This window comes from Cervus elaphus, chromosome X, assembly GCF_910594005.1.
Source record: "Cervus elaphus chromosome X, mCerEla1.1, whole genome shotgun sequence".
NCBI classification, from domain to species: domain Eukaryota; kingdom Metazoa; phylum Chordata; class Mammalia; order Artiodactyla; family Cervidae; genus Cervus; species Cervus elaphus.
In genome coordinates this window covers 90386816-90404846 of record NC_057848.1, presented here as the reverse complement: position 1 = coordinate 90404846, position 18031 = coordinate 90386816, and the positions used below count along the sequence as shown (strand labels likewise).

General features: G+C 37.4%; 1 protein-coding gene across 2 annotated transcripts in view; it reads left to right on the top strand.

Annotated features, from left to right (window-relative positions):
- Positions 1 to 329: 329 nt before the first annotated feature.
- Positions 330 to 18031, top strand: part of FAM133A (family with sequence similarity 133 member A) — an 83080-nt gene continuing 65378 nt past the window's right edge. The window contains exons 1-2 of one of the 2 annotated variants that reach the window (XM_043895885.1): positions 330 to 451; positions 534 to 621. The gene's annotated coding sequence lies outside the window, so the exon portion shown is untranslated. The remainder of the gene's footprint in view (positions 452 to 533; positions 622 to 18031) is intronic. The other variant, XM_043895886.1, reaches the window with a different exon arrangement.

The window sequence follows — 18031 nt, the reverse complement described above, 5'->3', positions numbered from 1 at the left end:
AATGCAGCTGTGTTTTCACTAGAAAGAAGCTGTCACTTAACAGCTACCTCCATGGAAAACTATTGAAGAGGAAAAGTTAGAATTTTACATAACCTCCTGCTCCTTCTGCCTCTGTAACTCAGCTTGCTCCTTGCAAAGTATGGATCACGTAGGTCATGTAGCCTCAGAAAGTGGGGACTCATAATACTAGGAAATGGAACTTATCTCACTCACCCTTGTCTGGCTCTTTGCAAACCTGCTTAATCATGCCTGCATGTATAAAAACTTTGTAACCCCTTTGTTTGGGGTTCAGAGCTTGGAGTGTTAACTCCTCTGGGCCCACCGGCGTAATAAACCTGAGTTCTCCAACACTCTGAGTGTGGGGCTTGGTTTCTCCAGCACTGGTTTCTGCAACATTTCTGGAGGCTCCAGTGAGATTCCAACCATGCCGGCCCCTTGAGCTGCCTGACTGGTGACTTGGCTGGGTTGGAGCAGAAGGGCCGGAGACGAACGAGGAGGCACACCACCTAACAGTATTCCGGGTTCTCTTTCAGACCAGTGTTCTGACTCTCCAGATAGCTGAGCCCCGACCAGACTCTTTGAAGGGACTGAACAACTCACCAGGAATGGCCACAGGATCAGGTAAGGCCCCAGGGCCAGTCCCCAGTCAGGTCCTACCCCAATGGGTAGAAGAGGAGACTGATCATCTCCTTGGAGCTCCCAGGAAGGGAGCATCAGATAGGGAGAACTGGGGACTCAGGAGAAGGGAGGCATTGTGACTGCTAACCTCCTTAGAGCTCCCAGGAAGGGAGCAACAGTTAAGGAAACCTGGGGACTCGGGAGCAGGGAAGCATTGTGATAGCCTCTGAATGACTGTCAGTGTGTGATTGCTGACTGAATGGAGTCAGAGAAATTTTTATTTTTGGAAACTGCAAAACCAATTATTTTTGCATATACAGTTAAAAACAACTAGCTTGTTACAAGGCCTGCCTAGGAAAAAGTTTGAAGTTAACCCTTTCCATGTCCTTGAAATACACAGCCAACTTTGCCTGAGACCTTAGCCTTGGGCAAATTAGAACTTCAAACAAAGAAAAAAAAAAGGGGGGGTGGTCAAAGAGATATTTTTAATCTCAAGCAGAAAAATGTAAGTCCTCTGTCAGTCTGTCTGTCTGGATTTATATATGTCGCATTGTCTTTTTTTTTTTTTCTGATAATATTGTTGAAGTTGTAAATGAGTTATAATTTAATTGGCCTAAAGAAATGTAAGCACTTACAAATCAAACAATTCTAAATACAAGAAAAATTAACCTAAATAAATTTCAGATTCACATAAACTGGGAAATATTCAATATTAAATATCTAGTATTAATGTTTGCTAATCTAATAAGGAAGTAGGATGTATATTTTTAATTTAAAAAAGTCATAAAAATAAAATTACATTTTATGAAGGGAAAAGAAAGTAGGTCTGACTTACAGGTAGCTGTTACAAAAAGTGATTAGAAGGTTTGTGGAAAGTGACTCGGGGGTGGGGGGGACTTTTGTGCATGGTTAGGACTGACAAAGTTTAAAATAATTTTAATTAAGCTTACCTAAATGAGTTTAAAGTAAGCTGGTGCAAAACTTGAATTCAGCCTTTCTCCCTGTTAAGAGAGTTCAGATGTTGAACTGCATTTAATAATAGATTTAAGGTGTTTTTTTTTTCTTACCTCTTAACTGATCTATTCTATATTTACCTTTGAAATCTTTTGTTAACTTTGACTAAGTAAATAACTATTATTTCACAGTAACTTATATGATCCTACCTGACTGTTATAAACCCTTTTGATATTTACTGACAAAACTTCCTAAATAAATTGACTTCTAGCTAACTTTGGGATGCTTTAGAGGGCCCCCGAGACATCCCAAAGAGTTATTAAGCTACCTGGGCTCATTGGACATGTTAAATTACATGGGAAGTACTGTTAAAGGGGTGATAAATCTTTTCAGGTTATACTGTATGGTTGATATTACTAAATAGATATCCTAAAATTGTGTGAAATTCATATAGGTCTGATATGCCCTGATAAAATATAGTCAATTGCCATTCTAGTTATCTTATTAAGGTGTTACACATCACAAAAATGACCAGGTTTCTTTGTCAATTGCAATACAATCAGATTTTAAACATGCTTTCTATGGTTTTACTCTCATGCCTTTAGAAGAATATTGCTAGTTCTTCAGGATTTCTGAAAAAGACTTTCTAAGATTAAATAGATAAACAAATTTTGTTTTTAACAGTAAGCTGACACCAGACTAGAATTTGGTCTTCTCTCTGTTTAGAGAACTAAGTTTTCTTAGAATGCAGATTTTGATAACAGATTACGGATTTCTTTGTGTTTAAGTGATTTATATTTGCTTTTAAAATCTTTTTGTTACTTTCGTAAAGTAAATAAGAATTATTTAAGATTATGACACATGTAGACAAAGCTCATAATACTTCTACAAAAAATAACCCCTCACGGTAAGACTTTTGCTATCCTGATGTCCTTAAAACATGGTGATAGTCTGCTCCTAAATCAGGAAATTAAAAATGGATAAAAAACAGATGAAAATCAAAGAACCAGGACTATGGGAAGTCCAAGACAGCCACTTGGCTTTTCCCAGCTCCCTGACAGACCTCATTTTATTTGATGGGTTAAAGCCCTCCCTGGCTACAGTGTTAATGCCCTCACAATGAGTTCTCAAAAAAAAAAAAATATATATATATATATATATATATATATGTTTCACTCAATATTAACTTCTAGTTTTGTAATTAAGGTCTGTGCTTACTAAGGCTCACTTCTGAGATAGCTCCTTGTTATATTGCTAAACAGTTTAATTAAGTTATTAAAAAGGATGCTCTAAGATCGTTTCTAAAGCTTATCTCAGTAACCAATCTTTGGATAATGCTCCATGATGTACAAACAAGAGATTAACATTTGGCTATAATCATTTAACTTAGTCAGATGACCTGGGGTATACCGGGCTATACCCAATGAAAGTTCTTGACTTAAATTCTTGCTTGTGACCTTACTAATAACTGCTAGCTATATTATTTTCTATGTAGCTTTTTTCAAAAGATTGTTTCTCATGTTACCAAATGTGTGACTGAGCCTTTGATAAAATGCTGATATACAGTTCCATATTAGATCAATAATTGTAATAATGTAACTCTAGATATGGGAAGAAGCAACAAGAGGAAATATTTTCCTGGACCAAGAGGCTAGTAAGTCAGGTGGGGTCCAGAGACTTTTGCTACTTACAAGGCCTGATCTAGTGACAATACATTGAGTGGCCTGTCAATAGAATCTTTGTTAGACCTGGGAATGAGCCTTCCCAGCACTGTGGGACACAATGACCATGAAATGCCCCTAAAACATGGCCAAATATGTGGCTATGAAGGGGCCCTGCTGACTGGAAGTTGGCCCTTGCCAGCTGCCTCTACAAAGATTAAATCATGACTACTACAAGATGCTAACCTTCAACACCCCCTTGAAAGGAGTTCAGGGTGGAGACAAAAAAAATAAGCATTCTGTGCTCTGGGAGAAACCTGGAAAAATAGGCCTCCAGATAGTCAGATGTTTTCAGGTAAAGATTTTTATGAGTCCAAATTCTTGCATCTTCTCATACCTAGAGAAACACTAATGTTAGGAATCAATGTCTAGACCTGGTTCTCCTGGCTAGCCCCTCTGCAGCTTTCCTCCTTCTATTAATCTTTGGGCCATATATCTTTAACTTTCTTGTTAAATTTGTTTCTCCAAGTAGTAGTATGACAAGAATATCCCCCAGCCAACACCCAGACAATGCTGAAACAAGCTGCCTTATCATTCTGTGGACATTCACCTCCCTCCATAAATAGACCCCAAGGCCTTAGGCTATTCACCCTTTGAGATTTTATATGGGAGAACACCCCCAGTGACAGGAAAACTCAAGTGAAACTCCCAACAACTGGCTGACCTGGAGATGTCCTACACCTCCAGGCCCTGGCGAAAGTCTTCTACCATATCACCTGAGAAAATCTTAGAAAGGACACACACCCATTCCTTTGGGCAACTGGGTTCATCCTTATCAGCCAGGAGATGAGGTATGGGTTAAAGGTTGGAAAAAAGGACCACTTCAGCCAGTTTGGACAGGACCTCACACAGCTGTCCTGGCAACCCCTACTGCTGTTAAAGTTACAGGCGTCATGCCTTGGATGCACCACACCAGAGTCAAAAAGGTAGTGGCTTCCTATGGTGAGGACACCTGGAAAGCAGTTCAGGACCCCACAAATCCCCTCCAAGTCCGGTTCCAAAAACAATAGCCTTCACCCAAGAAGGATGCTAAGCCCTGCTCTAGTCACTCCAGAAGCTGACTAGTCAACGCACGGCAGAAGCTTGAGGATCCGGCTTTCAAATTATCGATGGGTTTTCATTGTCGACCATGGCCTCTATCCCTAATTAGTATCATTGATGTGCTCTTCGTTACGGGACCAACTAGACTCCCTGGCTGAGGCGGTTTTACAGAGTAGGAGAGAGCTAGACCTAATGACAGCTGAAAAGAGAGGGCTCTGCCTCCTCTTGAATGAAGAATGCTGCTTTTATGTAAACCAATCAGGAATAGTCAGGGACATGGTCCAACAGCTAAGGAAAAGAATCATGAAAAGGAGAAAGGAACCAGCAAATTCCTGGGGTAACTGGAACAATATCTGGAGCTGGGCATCCTGGCTTCTCCCATTACCCCATCCTTTCTTCATGTTCTTTGTGGCGCTCTTGTTTGGCCCTTTTATTCTCAATGTTATTACCCAGTTCAAAACCTCTCAAATTGAATCCATAAAGTTACAAATGGTAATAGCTCAATATAGCCCTCTAAATGATGGGGAGCTCTGAATGTCCTACCAAAGCATGAGATGATGCTTTCTATAATGAGTGACAGAAGCATCAAAAGAGGAGAATGAAGAGGAAAAGTTAAAATTTCACATAACCTCCTGCTCCTTCTGCCTCTGTAACTCAGCTTGCTCCTTGCAAAGTCTGGATCACGTAAGTCATGTAGTCTCAGAAAGTGGGGCCTCACAATACTACGAACTGGAGCTTATCTCACTCACCTTTGTTCTGCTCTTTGCAAACCTGCTTAATCATGCCTGTCCATGTATAAAAACTCTATAACCCTTTTGTTCGGAGCTCAGAGCTTGGAGTGTTAACTCCTCTGGGCTCGCCGGCGTTATAAACCTGAGTTCTCCAACTCTCCGTGTGTGGTGCTTGGTTTCTCGAGTACTGGTTTCTGTAACACGACCAGTATAAATCTCCTTCCTTCTACTTTAAAAATATTATTAATTTTTGAAAGTGAAAGTTTCTCAGTTGTGTCCAACTCTTTGGAACCCCATGGACTATACAGTCCATGGAATTCTCCTGGCCAGAATACTGGAGTGGGTAGCTTTTCCCTTCTCCAGGGGATCTTCCCAACCCAGGGATATAACCCAGGTCGCCAGCATTGCAGGCAGATTTTTTACCAGCTGAGCCACCAGGGAAGCCCAAGAATACTGTAGTGGGTAGCCTATCCCTTCTCCAGCAGATATTCCTGACCCAGGAATCAAACTGGGGTCTCCTGCATTGTAGGCAGATTCTTTACCAGCTGAGCTACCAGGGGAATGTAAAAAGTAAAAATTACTTTTTAGAATGAAATAAAATTTTTCTTAGCATGGAGATTATTAAAAGGATTGCAATGATATATCAAACAAAATATGAAAGGGCCTCACTCAGGGCTGGTATATAGGAGAACTTAACTAATGTTAGTTTTCAGAAAGAACTGCATCAAAAAAATAGTAACAGTGGTCATGTTAGAAAAATGATAGGAAGGTGTTATTCTTTTCTGTAGCATCTGATTTTTCTAAACTATAATTTGTTAATTTTATATTTTGATGTTTCCATTCCTAAGAAAGTTGATGTGAAAAATCACCAGAGTGTGAAATCTCACTTTCCAGTGTGAAATCATTATCTATGAAATTAAGGCACAATATAACTCACCAAACATTGGATGCTGATAACCTAAGTTCAAGGTATAGACACTACTACAACAGACTTCTGCATTAGAATATATATATATATACACACACATGCCTGATACATAAAAAGTGATTAATAGATAAATGAACATGTGAAAAAATATGTGGTGTGACATTGAAGGAATGACATAATTCACAAATTTGCATAAAAGTATTCCCCATGATTCTGTTCCAATCCTGCCACTTACAACATCATTCAGTCTCTTTCAGCCTCTAATACCTCATTTGTAAAATGGGAAAAAAATATTAATATCTTCTATACCTCTCAGGATGGTTTTTTTTTTTTTTAAATTGCATACATATATTTGAGGTATGGCAAAGAGCTACAGGTAAGAGTCAGGCAGAACTACTAAGCAGAAAGGAACTTTGAGATCTTCAGGTTAAAAAGCTTCAATTCACAGATGTATTGGTCATTTCCCATTTGTCTCTTTATGTCCCTCTTCCAGTCTTCTTTACCTTGTTCCAAAACTCAGGATGTTGCTTTCTTGATGCTGTGGTGTTCACAGGGACTGCTGGGCTCTCATGAGATCATGGGAATGTGCTGGACATCATCGTTTGAAATCTTCAGGCCACCAGGTTTGTGTCACCCTTCTGTGATCTAGTCCATAGCAGTTTCACTTTCGTCCCTTTCTCACTTGTAGTGGTGGTGAAGATATACTGCTGTTCATTTGTCTTTAGTCTGCATAAGGACATCTTGCTCTTCTGTATGGTGATATCTGCCTTCCTCTCCCCTCTCCTCAAGAGAGCAGTGGATAATATTAGAATAGGTTCTCTGCTCTTTGGGTGGTATGCTAACAAAGATGCATAAACAAAGGTAGGTACTGTGGCTACTTGGAGATGAAGCCTCCTCAGTAGAGGTTGGCCTCCTTCATTTCCTCTCTTTTTAGGCCTGAGAATCAGTGTCATTGCATGAGTATGTCTCCATGCCAAAATGTTTTTCCTGGTGGCAATCAGATGTTGCCGTCTTGATATTCTTCCTTCTCCTGTTCCTCCCTCTTCTGCTCCGCTTTCTCTTTAGCCTAGCCAAGGCAACATGGAAAGTATAGCAGTTAAAGCCCTCACTGGACGCATGTTCCACGTGCTTCTGAAGGACCTCTAAGCTGGGGAAGATCCGGTAGCAGCTCACGCACTGGAAGCCACTGTCCGGGGCTGCCAGACTTTCAGGTGTCTTGCCCTTGGAACATTCCTCCAAAGCTTGAGGTTCTGCTGGACTTTCAGCCCTCTCCCTTTCATCTTTGACTTGGATATCCAAACTGGATTCGTTGTCAGTCAGGAGCTCCTTTGTAGTCACTTGAGAGGAGGTGAATGTTGTATGGATTTCTTCAGGACAGGTAATTTCTTCCATCTGTATCTTCTTTTCGGGGGGTTCCAGTTCTTCCTCTGAATCCTGTAAGGCAGCCACATCCTTTTCGATTTGAACCTGCATGTAGTAAATTTCCATGACTCTTTTCTTTTTTTAGGTACTGATGACATAAATGACTTATTACTATTAACCAAATTAACTGGAGGAGAGACTTGTGGGAAAGCGGAAGAAGTCTCTCCTTGTTCCAAATCCAGGACTGGAGGCATCTCAGTGGATTCAAGACAAGAAACATCTTGACATGACTGTTGGATTCCATCCTCATCAGAAGAGCCAAGCTCGCATTCGGAGGAGGCACAAGAGAAATATCCTGTAGAGGCAGAGGAAGTTTCTCCTATTATATTACTAGAGGCTGGGACCATCACAAATGACTCGGGCTGAGAACCATCCTCCTCAGACGACCAGGAATCAGCAAAGAAGGAAGCACAGAAAGGGGACTCCAGGAGACGTATTCTATTTCAGAGGCCATCTCTCTTCCCTCAGGGTTCGGGACATTGGACTCCAAAGAGCACCCTGATGGTAGATCACATTCATGTGATTTTGAGGTTTCTCTTGACATTTTTGCAAGGCTAGAGGAGTATGTTCTTTCCACACCTCCTTTTTGGTTTCTATTTCATGGTTCAACTCTTTGGAGAGTGATTCAAATCAGGTAACTTTCTCCCTGAAATTCTGTAGCCAGACAGTCAGCACGGGCTCAGCCTTCTCATTACCACTGAATGGTAGGCACATTTACCAGGAAATTCCTAGCCATTTGAGAATCATTTACTCCGTGCCTGGAGTGAACTGAACCCTGGCCAGTGAACTGAAGTGGAGGAGTGCACAATTAAATCAAGACCCATCAGAAAGAGCTGGAAAGAAACCCTTATTCCCAATGCCTTCTGGGTCCATAGGTGGCAGGAGAGAAACATATAGAAAGCACACTCTTCACTCCCTTACTAACTCTGCCCGGAAGATGTGCAGCGACTTCCCTAACTGGTGAGTTAAAGATAACTGAGCATGCTTGGAGGTTTTCTGTGGAGGTGCACAATGGTACACATTATGAACACCCTGAAATGTCACTCTGTGCTAGTGCTCAGTAAGTTTATCTTCCTCAAGAGTAAAATATCAGGATGTCCGTTGTGACTTCAGTATAAGCCATGGCGTGTCTTTCAGCATTTGTTGTTAACAGCTACTTTGTTCTCCATCTCACTCATTTGTTTCTGAATTCAGGTGCAGAGGACCGGAAGACGTTTCTTCCCCTCTAAAATTCCCAAAGGATTTATTCTCACTCATTTCACACAAAGACAGTCATTTGGGGAAATGTAGCAGAGTTACAGGAACTTCTTTCACTTTTTTAACTTATCAGAAAATGCACTCAAACCTGGAAGCCAGGCTTAACTACATAAGAGAGCTAGTCTTTTTTTTTTTAACCTTCACTTCTAGCTCATCTGTTGCATTAAATTCTGGTCACAAAATGTCCTACCTCAGTTTGATATTAACTTCATTTTTCCTCATTACCATCTCATGGAAGATTAGTAGGGTCTCCAAGATATTGTGGGTCAGGTCTGGATATTAAATCTTAAATCATTTAGTTTAACCCTCTTTTATTGGATATTGCTATGTATGTCTACTATTAATAGATCTGTTTATTCTAGATTTACCCCGTTTCCTGTATCCTCTCTCCACTACTTACACATTTCACAGGTAGACATATATATATGTATATAAACATACATATATATGTTTACTTTATAGTCAGATATACACTTAACAGAATAAAAGAATACTAGGTGATTTATTTACATTAATTAGATCCTTGATCTTATTATCATTATTTTATAAATAAGGAAGTGGAAGATCAAGGAGATCAACTTATTTCCCCAGTCATACAGTTTGAAAGTGACAGATCAAGAATTAAAATCATGTCTTGCTGACTGTTGAATTCATGTATTTAACTACTGCTTATGGTTTGAGATTGTGTAATGGCTTTGGAGAATTTTATTTTGTTTTTAAGTTCTATATTAAAAGCATTTTCTTCTATGTTTTAACTGAAATTATCAAAGAAAAGCTTAATTTTCTAGTGAGTATCAACACAGCCACCACCTAGGTTCTACAATTAACACTTTACTATCATTGCTTTAGGCTATATCTGTCCATCAAACTATCCTTCTATCCATCCATCATCCCATCTTAGCGTTATGTATTTTAAAGTTGCAGCTATCAGTGTACTTTCCCCAAATACTCCAGCATGTAGCTCATTAACTGGAGTTTGTTTATAGATTTTCTGTTGATTTAAAATTTACATAAAATGAAATGTACAAATCATAACTGTACTATTCCATAATTCCCTCTGCCAAAAACTACACAAAAGAGAGAAAAAAAAAAAACTTTGAGGGGTAAGAAAGCTGGGACAGTGTTTTTCAAACACAGGATGAGCTGTCATAGGAAGAAAAGTGTATCAGGCTGATGTGCTGATTCAGTGCTCAGTGTCTGCCATCCTACAACCTAATTGTGAGAACGTACCTTCTCTAAATCTCAATTTTCTCATCTGTCAAATTAAGATAGTATTACTCTCCTTCCAGGATTATTGTTAGCATCAAATGAGATAATACATGCAATGTGCTTCACCCATTATTGTTATTATCTTCATTAAATTAGCCATGTTTATCTTAAAAGATACAGGAGAGGGACTTTTTGTAATGCTATGTTAGTGAACTAACTTGATCTGTGATTGGTTATAAACTCCAAATTCAGGAGAACATGTATACAGTAATCAAGGAACTGCTCTGTGATTAACCTCTGAGCTTTCTTAATTAGTTTATCTAAAGTTCACTTTCATTTGTCACCACCACCTATATCCCAGGCTCTATTGTATGATCTGGGGAAGTTATGGATCTTAGTAGGAATAATAGGGAACAAATACTTATAAATGAGGGGAAGTAATAAAAGTTGTACTGAGGGTACTTTGGAAAGCATATATTTGGTGACCTAATGTTCAAGTCTCTTATAAGCATATTTTTGTTTAGAATAGCACCCCAAGGAGAACAAAATACTTTAATTATTTATAAAATACATTTATCATTTCTTTCCATCTTCATTCCATCATCCCTCTTCTCTCAGTCATGTGTTTCCCCAAAATAATCTGTTAGAGAAGTGTTGATATTTTGAATGGTTAGTAAAAAGCAATCTGAAAGCATGTCAATGACAAAGGATAGGACTTACCATCTAAAGATCCATTTATGAACAGCAATTTACTCTTCTTTTTCTCCCTTCCCTCACTTTCAACAGCCAAAACTCAAGACTATATGTTAGAATGGGAAATAGTAAAATATGATTATATCTCAATCCACCTCAGTATTTAACAGTTCTTTGTCAATGTAAATTGACTTCAACAACTGATACATTTTTTAACCAGTTAAGTCATCAATCAACATATTAACATACTTAACATTAGTATTTATAATGACAAAATTACTATCTTTGAAATAAACTGCCAACAAGGTACTCAGTAATAACTGACCTCACTACAATGGTATTCTTTTATATATGAATATTGAGTTAGTGATATTTGGGTTAGATTTAGAATATGCAGCTGAGCTAACATGCCTTATCGACATGTCTCTAAGCATATGCCATTAAGAAACATGTATATTCAAAGAAGGGAGGAAACAAAATCTTATATATAACTATCAGAAAATAAAATAATTCCTGGCCTGTATTTTTGTTTTGTTTTGTTTTCAGTACTCAGAGAAGCATATGCCACTTCTGCCTCCACTCCATCTCTATCCCTTAGCCTTTTTATACAAGTACATCTTTCTTTAATGACTTAATATTTATAGCCTCTTTCTAGCCTTTCTAAAAACACACCAGAAAGATATACAATATAGCTACTCCTCCCTTATTGATTTTATTATAGATATTCACAATCTAGTCATATCACCCCATTAACAAGCACATATTTTGTTTCAAGCATATTAATAGGGGATAATTTCTAGCAGCCTAGTCAATCTATTACCATTCTTCTTAAAGACTGGTAGAGTTTCAAACTTGAAAATTTTATCATCTACCATGTGGGCCTTGATCAAAGAAAAGGCAAATTGAACACTGCATAAGAAGATCAAGTAATAAGCAGTAATTTAAAGCAGTGTAAAAAAGGATCAGGGCCTTTAACTTATTTTCAATAGTACCTCTAGCTTGTTATAATCCTTCAAAGTCTTTTTTTTTTTCCTTCAAAGTCTTTAATAAAATAAGACATGGTCTATTTTGTGTTCTCCAATCTTTTGAGGTGAGGTTACTTTATATTTCCTGGAATAGCTACTATTCCTTGAATACCACCTTTAACAAGCCTTTCATGTGTGTTCATTATCTTATATCCTACAATATCCCTACAAAATAGGTATTTTTTAAATGTACAATTTAAAGATGAGGATCCAGAGAAGTAAGAACTCGCCCCCAGTCATATAGACAGTAGATGGTGGAGATGGGAATTTGAACTTCAATTTTATCTGATTCTAGGGCCCGAGCCTCTGGCTACTATATTGTACTGAAAAAATTAGATTCCCAGATAGCTCTAAAGTCTGGCCAAATACATACAAAGCTGGCGGGAAGAAAACCTCAATGTCTGGAGGAGGAGAGAGAAGGATGCCTGAGGTTCCCTGACTTCTGCTTTTTATCAGAACTGTTGAAGAGGTAACAAGTCCCAGAGAGGGATGATAACAAATCCTGCAGAGGAATGGCTGCGGGGTGGGTGAGAGCCTTGGCACAGAACAATCAAACTTCAACAAAGATCCTTGTGTCCAGGTTTGGCACAAAATTAGCTGTTTTCCCCCATACCTGACAGTTACTTAGGCTAGGATAATGGGCAACTCAGTGGTATCTGTATGGCCAAGTATCTGAAGACCAGAATCTCAGCTAAAATACTGGGACAGCTTAAGACCCTAAATGTGTGACACAAACTCTACAGAATACAGAACCTTAAACATAAGAGTTTACATGTCCACTATCCCTATGGAATGGAGACTAAGAAGCAGAGATCATGTTATTACAGAAAATGATGTCATGTCTCTGGCACACTGAGTCCATCCATGCCTCCTATACTTATTTCTACCTGCAATGTTACAATATTTCCCATTTAACTAACACAGTTAGTGAAGTACTAAGTGCTGAATTGCTAAGTACTTAGTACAGAACTTGGCATATAGGAAGTGCTCCATGACTATTAAAACAAGCATGCACTAGATAATAATAAATACCTTTGGAGTAGAACTAAATCTATGGGTCCTACTAGCTATTTATTATATCTCTCAAATTCAGTTATTTCTGTATAATATTAAAATTCTGTATACATTTTTAAAAACAAAACTTTAAAGCAATGAACCTTTAAATCTAATTTCAAAATAGCTTTTTTTCCTAAATTCAAATTGATGTCACATCTAGACTAAATATATTACTTCCTATTATAAATATGTTAATTAATATCTTACTCTCTTAGCAGTGGAATTTGGATATAAGTGTGTATGTGTATATATATATGCACACAATTTAAACATGCTAAATTCAACTTGGTCAACCTAAAATGCATGTATGGATATATATATCAGGAAAAGGTAAAGAAATCAAACAGTTCAATGTCATATAGTATTTATCAGATTTGTGTCCTAGTAATATAAAAAGAATTACAAGCAATGATGCATGTGTGTGCTGTTAAGCTGAGTCCAAATTATTTCAGTCCCATTTATGGTACTGGAGAAGCGAAGTGAAGTGATGTGAAAGTTGCTCAGTTGCGTCCAACTCTTTGCAATCCCATGGACTATACATACAGTCTATGGAATTCTCCAGGTCAGAATACTGGAGTGGGTAGCCTTTCCCTTCTCCAGGGGATCTTCCCAACTCAGGTATCGAACCCAGGTCTCCCACATTGCAGGCAGATTGTTTACCAGCTGAGCCACAAGGGAAGCCCAAGAATACTGGAGTGGGTAGCATATCCCTTCTCCAGCGGATCTTCCTGACCCAGGAATTGAACCGGGGTTTCCTGCATTGCAGGCAGATTCTTTACCAACCGAGCTATGAGGGTATTGAGGTACTCCACAAAAGTTTTCCATGTAAATTGTGAAAGCAGCTCACTCCTTCCTTGGAAATGCACTTACACTCTGTGCTAAAAAGTGGAATATAACTATAAACCATATTTTATATGCCATATTTTAATACAGAATTTGATGATTTTATATGAATACATTAAGGTAACAAACAGTAGAGAAACAGTAATAACAACAATGTATGAAAGTGTATCAACAAGCAGTAAACCTCCCCTTTTCCTCACTCCAGTAATTACTGCTGATAGTTTCTTGTGTATCCTTCAGACATTTTTATTTTGCTATTTAACTTTTCATGCATACAGGATTTGTTTCCTGTCTTCCTAATTAGAGGGTGAGATCACTAAGTACAGGGTGTGCAGCATATATTTCTTCCATATTCTATATACTGTCTAACTCTGTGCTGGACACCTTATAAGCATGCAATAAAAATAACTGCAGCTGTGATGGTTCCATTGACTCTCTTAAAAAGGGGGAGAAATTCAAATCACGCATATTATACGAAATCAGGGCAACATTCTAAGGCCAAGTAGTAAAAATCTTTGTTCAATAATCCCTGGGTCACAGTATTAAATTCAGATGGTTCATTTTTTAAAATTTGGATAGAGAGGCATTCATTCATTGAGTAAATTCATGCAGAATCAAACCTGGCTCTATACTGTGGGATATACAGAAGCACAACCATCTCATGAAGCAAGCATCATTATTAAGTCCATTTTATAGACAAAGAAGTTGAGATATAGAAAGGTTAAGTATTTCTTCAAGATTTATGCAATTAGTAGAGGCCCAAGTTGGAATTCAAATTCAGACAGCCAGCTTCTAAAGTGTATGTCCCTTAAGGGAAAGGAATATACTTGAGAGTTGGTATAAAGGAAATATTAGAACACACTGAGCAATCCATTCATTGGGAAGGGGTTGTGAAAGAGAAGCAGGCAAAATGATTGTGAGGTTTCAAGACTGCATTTCTCAGGAAATAATTTGAGACACCTTCCAGATAAGTATTCCAAAACACCCATCAACACTGTATATCCTTTCATGCAAATAAGAAATCAAGCTTCCTTAGTGATGATTTATTTTTAAAGTTATAAAATACAATTATCACTCACTAAATAACATCACTTTATTTCCCCTGTATCATTCTACTACTCATACAAGTATACTAGGATTTTTCACATCAATAATAATAGAGATAACTAGAATATTCTTGGCTAAATTTCAGCTTCTTAGCAGACTCACGTGAAGCAGATTAATAAATAATGCTTCCCTGGCTCAGAGGTTAAAATCTTACCAAGTTCACATAGTCATGGCAGGATCAATTATCTGTCAGTCAAGTATTCTTTCCTGACGTTTCTAGGCATTCAATTCCACATTTACTACTAGTGTAGATTTAAAGAAACAAAATGCAGAAAACTGCAGCAGGAGTATGGAGAACAATTTTCTTGTACCAATATACTTTCTGGATCACAGTTCAATTCAGTTCAGTCACTCAGTCGTGTCCGACTCTTTCCGACCCCATGAACCGCAGCACGCCAGGCCTCCCTGTCCATCACCAACTCCCGGAGTCCACCCAAACCCATGTCCATTGAGTTGGTGATGCCATCCAACCATCTCATCCTTTGTCATCCCCTTCCCCTCCTGCCCTCAATCTTTCCTTGCATCAGGGTGGATCACAGTAGATGATCTCTAATTTTTCCTGATATTTGGAAGCTGCATCTTATTAAACGTTATCCATAGGTTCTCTAAAAGTTGCATATGCAGATCCAAGGGTCAATAAGATTGAAAGAAATGTTATAACAGAGAAATTATAAGAATACTGTGACTTCCAGAGACACTGACAAATATGGAATACCATGCCAGAATGCCTATGTATGTTCTCATAAATGTACTTTGTGACTTCTACCATGTGAAAGAAGCTAGAATTTACTCAATTGGATAATAATTACTGCCTAGAAAACCCTTCCTCCACACTAGTATCTCCATGAATGTTTCCCTTTAAATATCAAAGCTTTCCCTTTACTAAAACCTTGTCACATGCAGAGAACAGGTTAACTGGGGGGTGGGTGGCAAAGTGATATTTGATAGGACTTGTTTTTCTGACATGCTTCTAATCTGGAAATCTTCAACTTGAACACACATCTTTAAGCAAATTTGTACTTCAGAGACTTTGAAAAAGATCCTAAATCCCAGCTTCTAGGAAAAGATTCATCTCCTGCCAGTATATTCCATAAAATGGAACACGTCTGTGAAACATACTCATCATGAAAGTATTAAAGAATTTAGAGAAGATATGTTGTTGCTAGCATTATTAAGCTACATCTGCACAGTCATGCACACTGGATAGTAAAATAGAATAATATATTCAGCTATATTTATTTACCATGGTCTAGTCTAATCCTGAAGATTGCAAGAATTCTAAAAACCACAGTGCTACCACCCTACCCCGTCATCTCAGTCACAGAGAATAAGACCTGATGGCCAAATTCTCTAGTCAGAGTTGAAAATAAGCAATAGAAAATGTATTGTGACACAGAATATATTTCTCATAAAATATGCATGGAAACATTTTGTTTAACAGGTATGTTACTTGCCTGGAGAAGATCTCCTGTAACAACATTCCTGTATTTTCACATAGGTGGCCAATATCATGGTTTGGAGTTGTTTTTAAACTTTTTTTTTTTCAAATAGCAATTGGAACTACATTTGAGCCCCAAAGTCTAGAAATATTTGAGCTACTAATTCCTAATGCTCTGAACTTTTTGTTAAAATGTAAACTCTCTACCTTATAACAAGTGCCTCACAATAGACTCAATGATCTAAAATATTTCCTCTATGTATATATGTATAATTTAATTGCAAAAGTTAATAAATAGAATATTTATTAACTTTTATTAGTATAGTATAGTATTTTATTAATAGTATAAAGAATATGGGCAGAGACATGATTCATAATTCTATATATCCAATAGTTTTAAAAGTGATTACCTTGCCCAAGATGACTCAACTAATAACTGAAAAAGCAATATGTATTTTAATCCCAGGTCAGAGTCACTCTAGAGTGAAGAATATAAAAATGGTATGGACATTTTGCAAAAAACATACATCTGCGCATGCAAAGAAAAAATTTAAAGCTTATCCATGCATGAATTTTAACTTTAGTAAAAATACAAGCAATGATCTACTTGAGCAACTGGAATGTAAGGTCATTAATAAGTTTCCTTTGCTTAGAAACTCAAGAACAGGAGTTGTTTTATGACAGGTTGATAAAGTTATCTATTTTGTAAAACTGCACCCAGAATTCCATCATTATTGGATCAGAATTTTCACATAGAAAGTTTTAGGCATATACTTTGTGTGTGTGTATGTGTGTGTGTGTGCATGTAAATATATATATATATATATATATATATATATATATATATATATATATATGTTGTGGTATGTGTAATCTAGATCCCTGGCCAGGGATTGAACTGATGGTTATTATTATCAAAAGGAAGCACACACACCTATGGTCAATTAATCTTTGACAAAAGAAGCAAGAACATACAAAGGGAAAAGGTCTCTTTGGTAAGTGGTGGAAAAGTTAGACAGCCACATGTAAATCAAAAATAACACACCCTCTCACAAAAAATACACAAAAATAAACTCAAAATGGCTTAAATACTTAAACATAAGACATGGCAACATAAAACTCCTAGAAGAGATCATAGGCAAAATTCTGACAAAAATTGCACCAATGCTTCCTTAGGTCAGTCTCCCAAGGCAACAGAAATAAAAACAAATGAAAATAAAAAAATAAGACATATCAAACTCACAAGTTTTTGTATAGCCAAAGAAGCCATAAAGAAACAGACAAACTACAGAATGGGGGGAAAATATTTGCAAACAATGTGATTGACAAGGGTTTAATTTCCAAAATATACAAATACAACTTAACAACAAAAACAGAAAACCCAATTGAAAAATTGGCAGAAGATCTAAACAAACATTCTGCAAAGAGGAAATACAGTCAACAGGCACATGGAAAGATGTTTAACATCTCTAATTATTAGAGAAATGTAAATCAAAACTACAGTGAGGTACCACCTCATACCAGTCAGAATGGCCATCATTAAAAATCTATTAATACAAACAACAAATTCTGGTGATGATGTGGAGAAAAGGGAACCCTCCTACAATACTGGTGGGTATATAAGTTGATACAGCCACTATGAAAAACAGAATGGAGGTTCCTCAAAAACACTAAAAATAGAATTATCACATGGTCCAGCAAACTGGCTCCTGGGCATACATCTAGACAAAACTCTAATCCAAAAAAATACATGCATTCTTATGTTCATAGTGGCACTATTCACAACAATTAAGACATGGAAACAACCTAAATGTCCTTCAGCAGAGGAATGGGTAAAGAAGATGTGGTACATACATGCAATGGAATACTACTCAGCCATAAAAAATGAAATATTGCCATTTGCAGCAACATGGATACAATAGAGATTATCATACTAAATCAAATAAGTCAGAAAGAGAAAGACATAAATACTATATAATATCACTTAC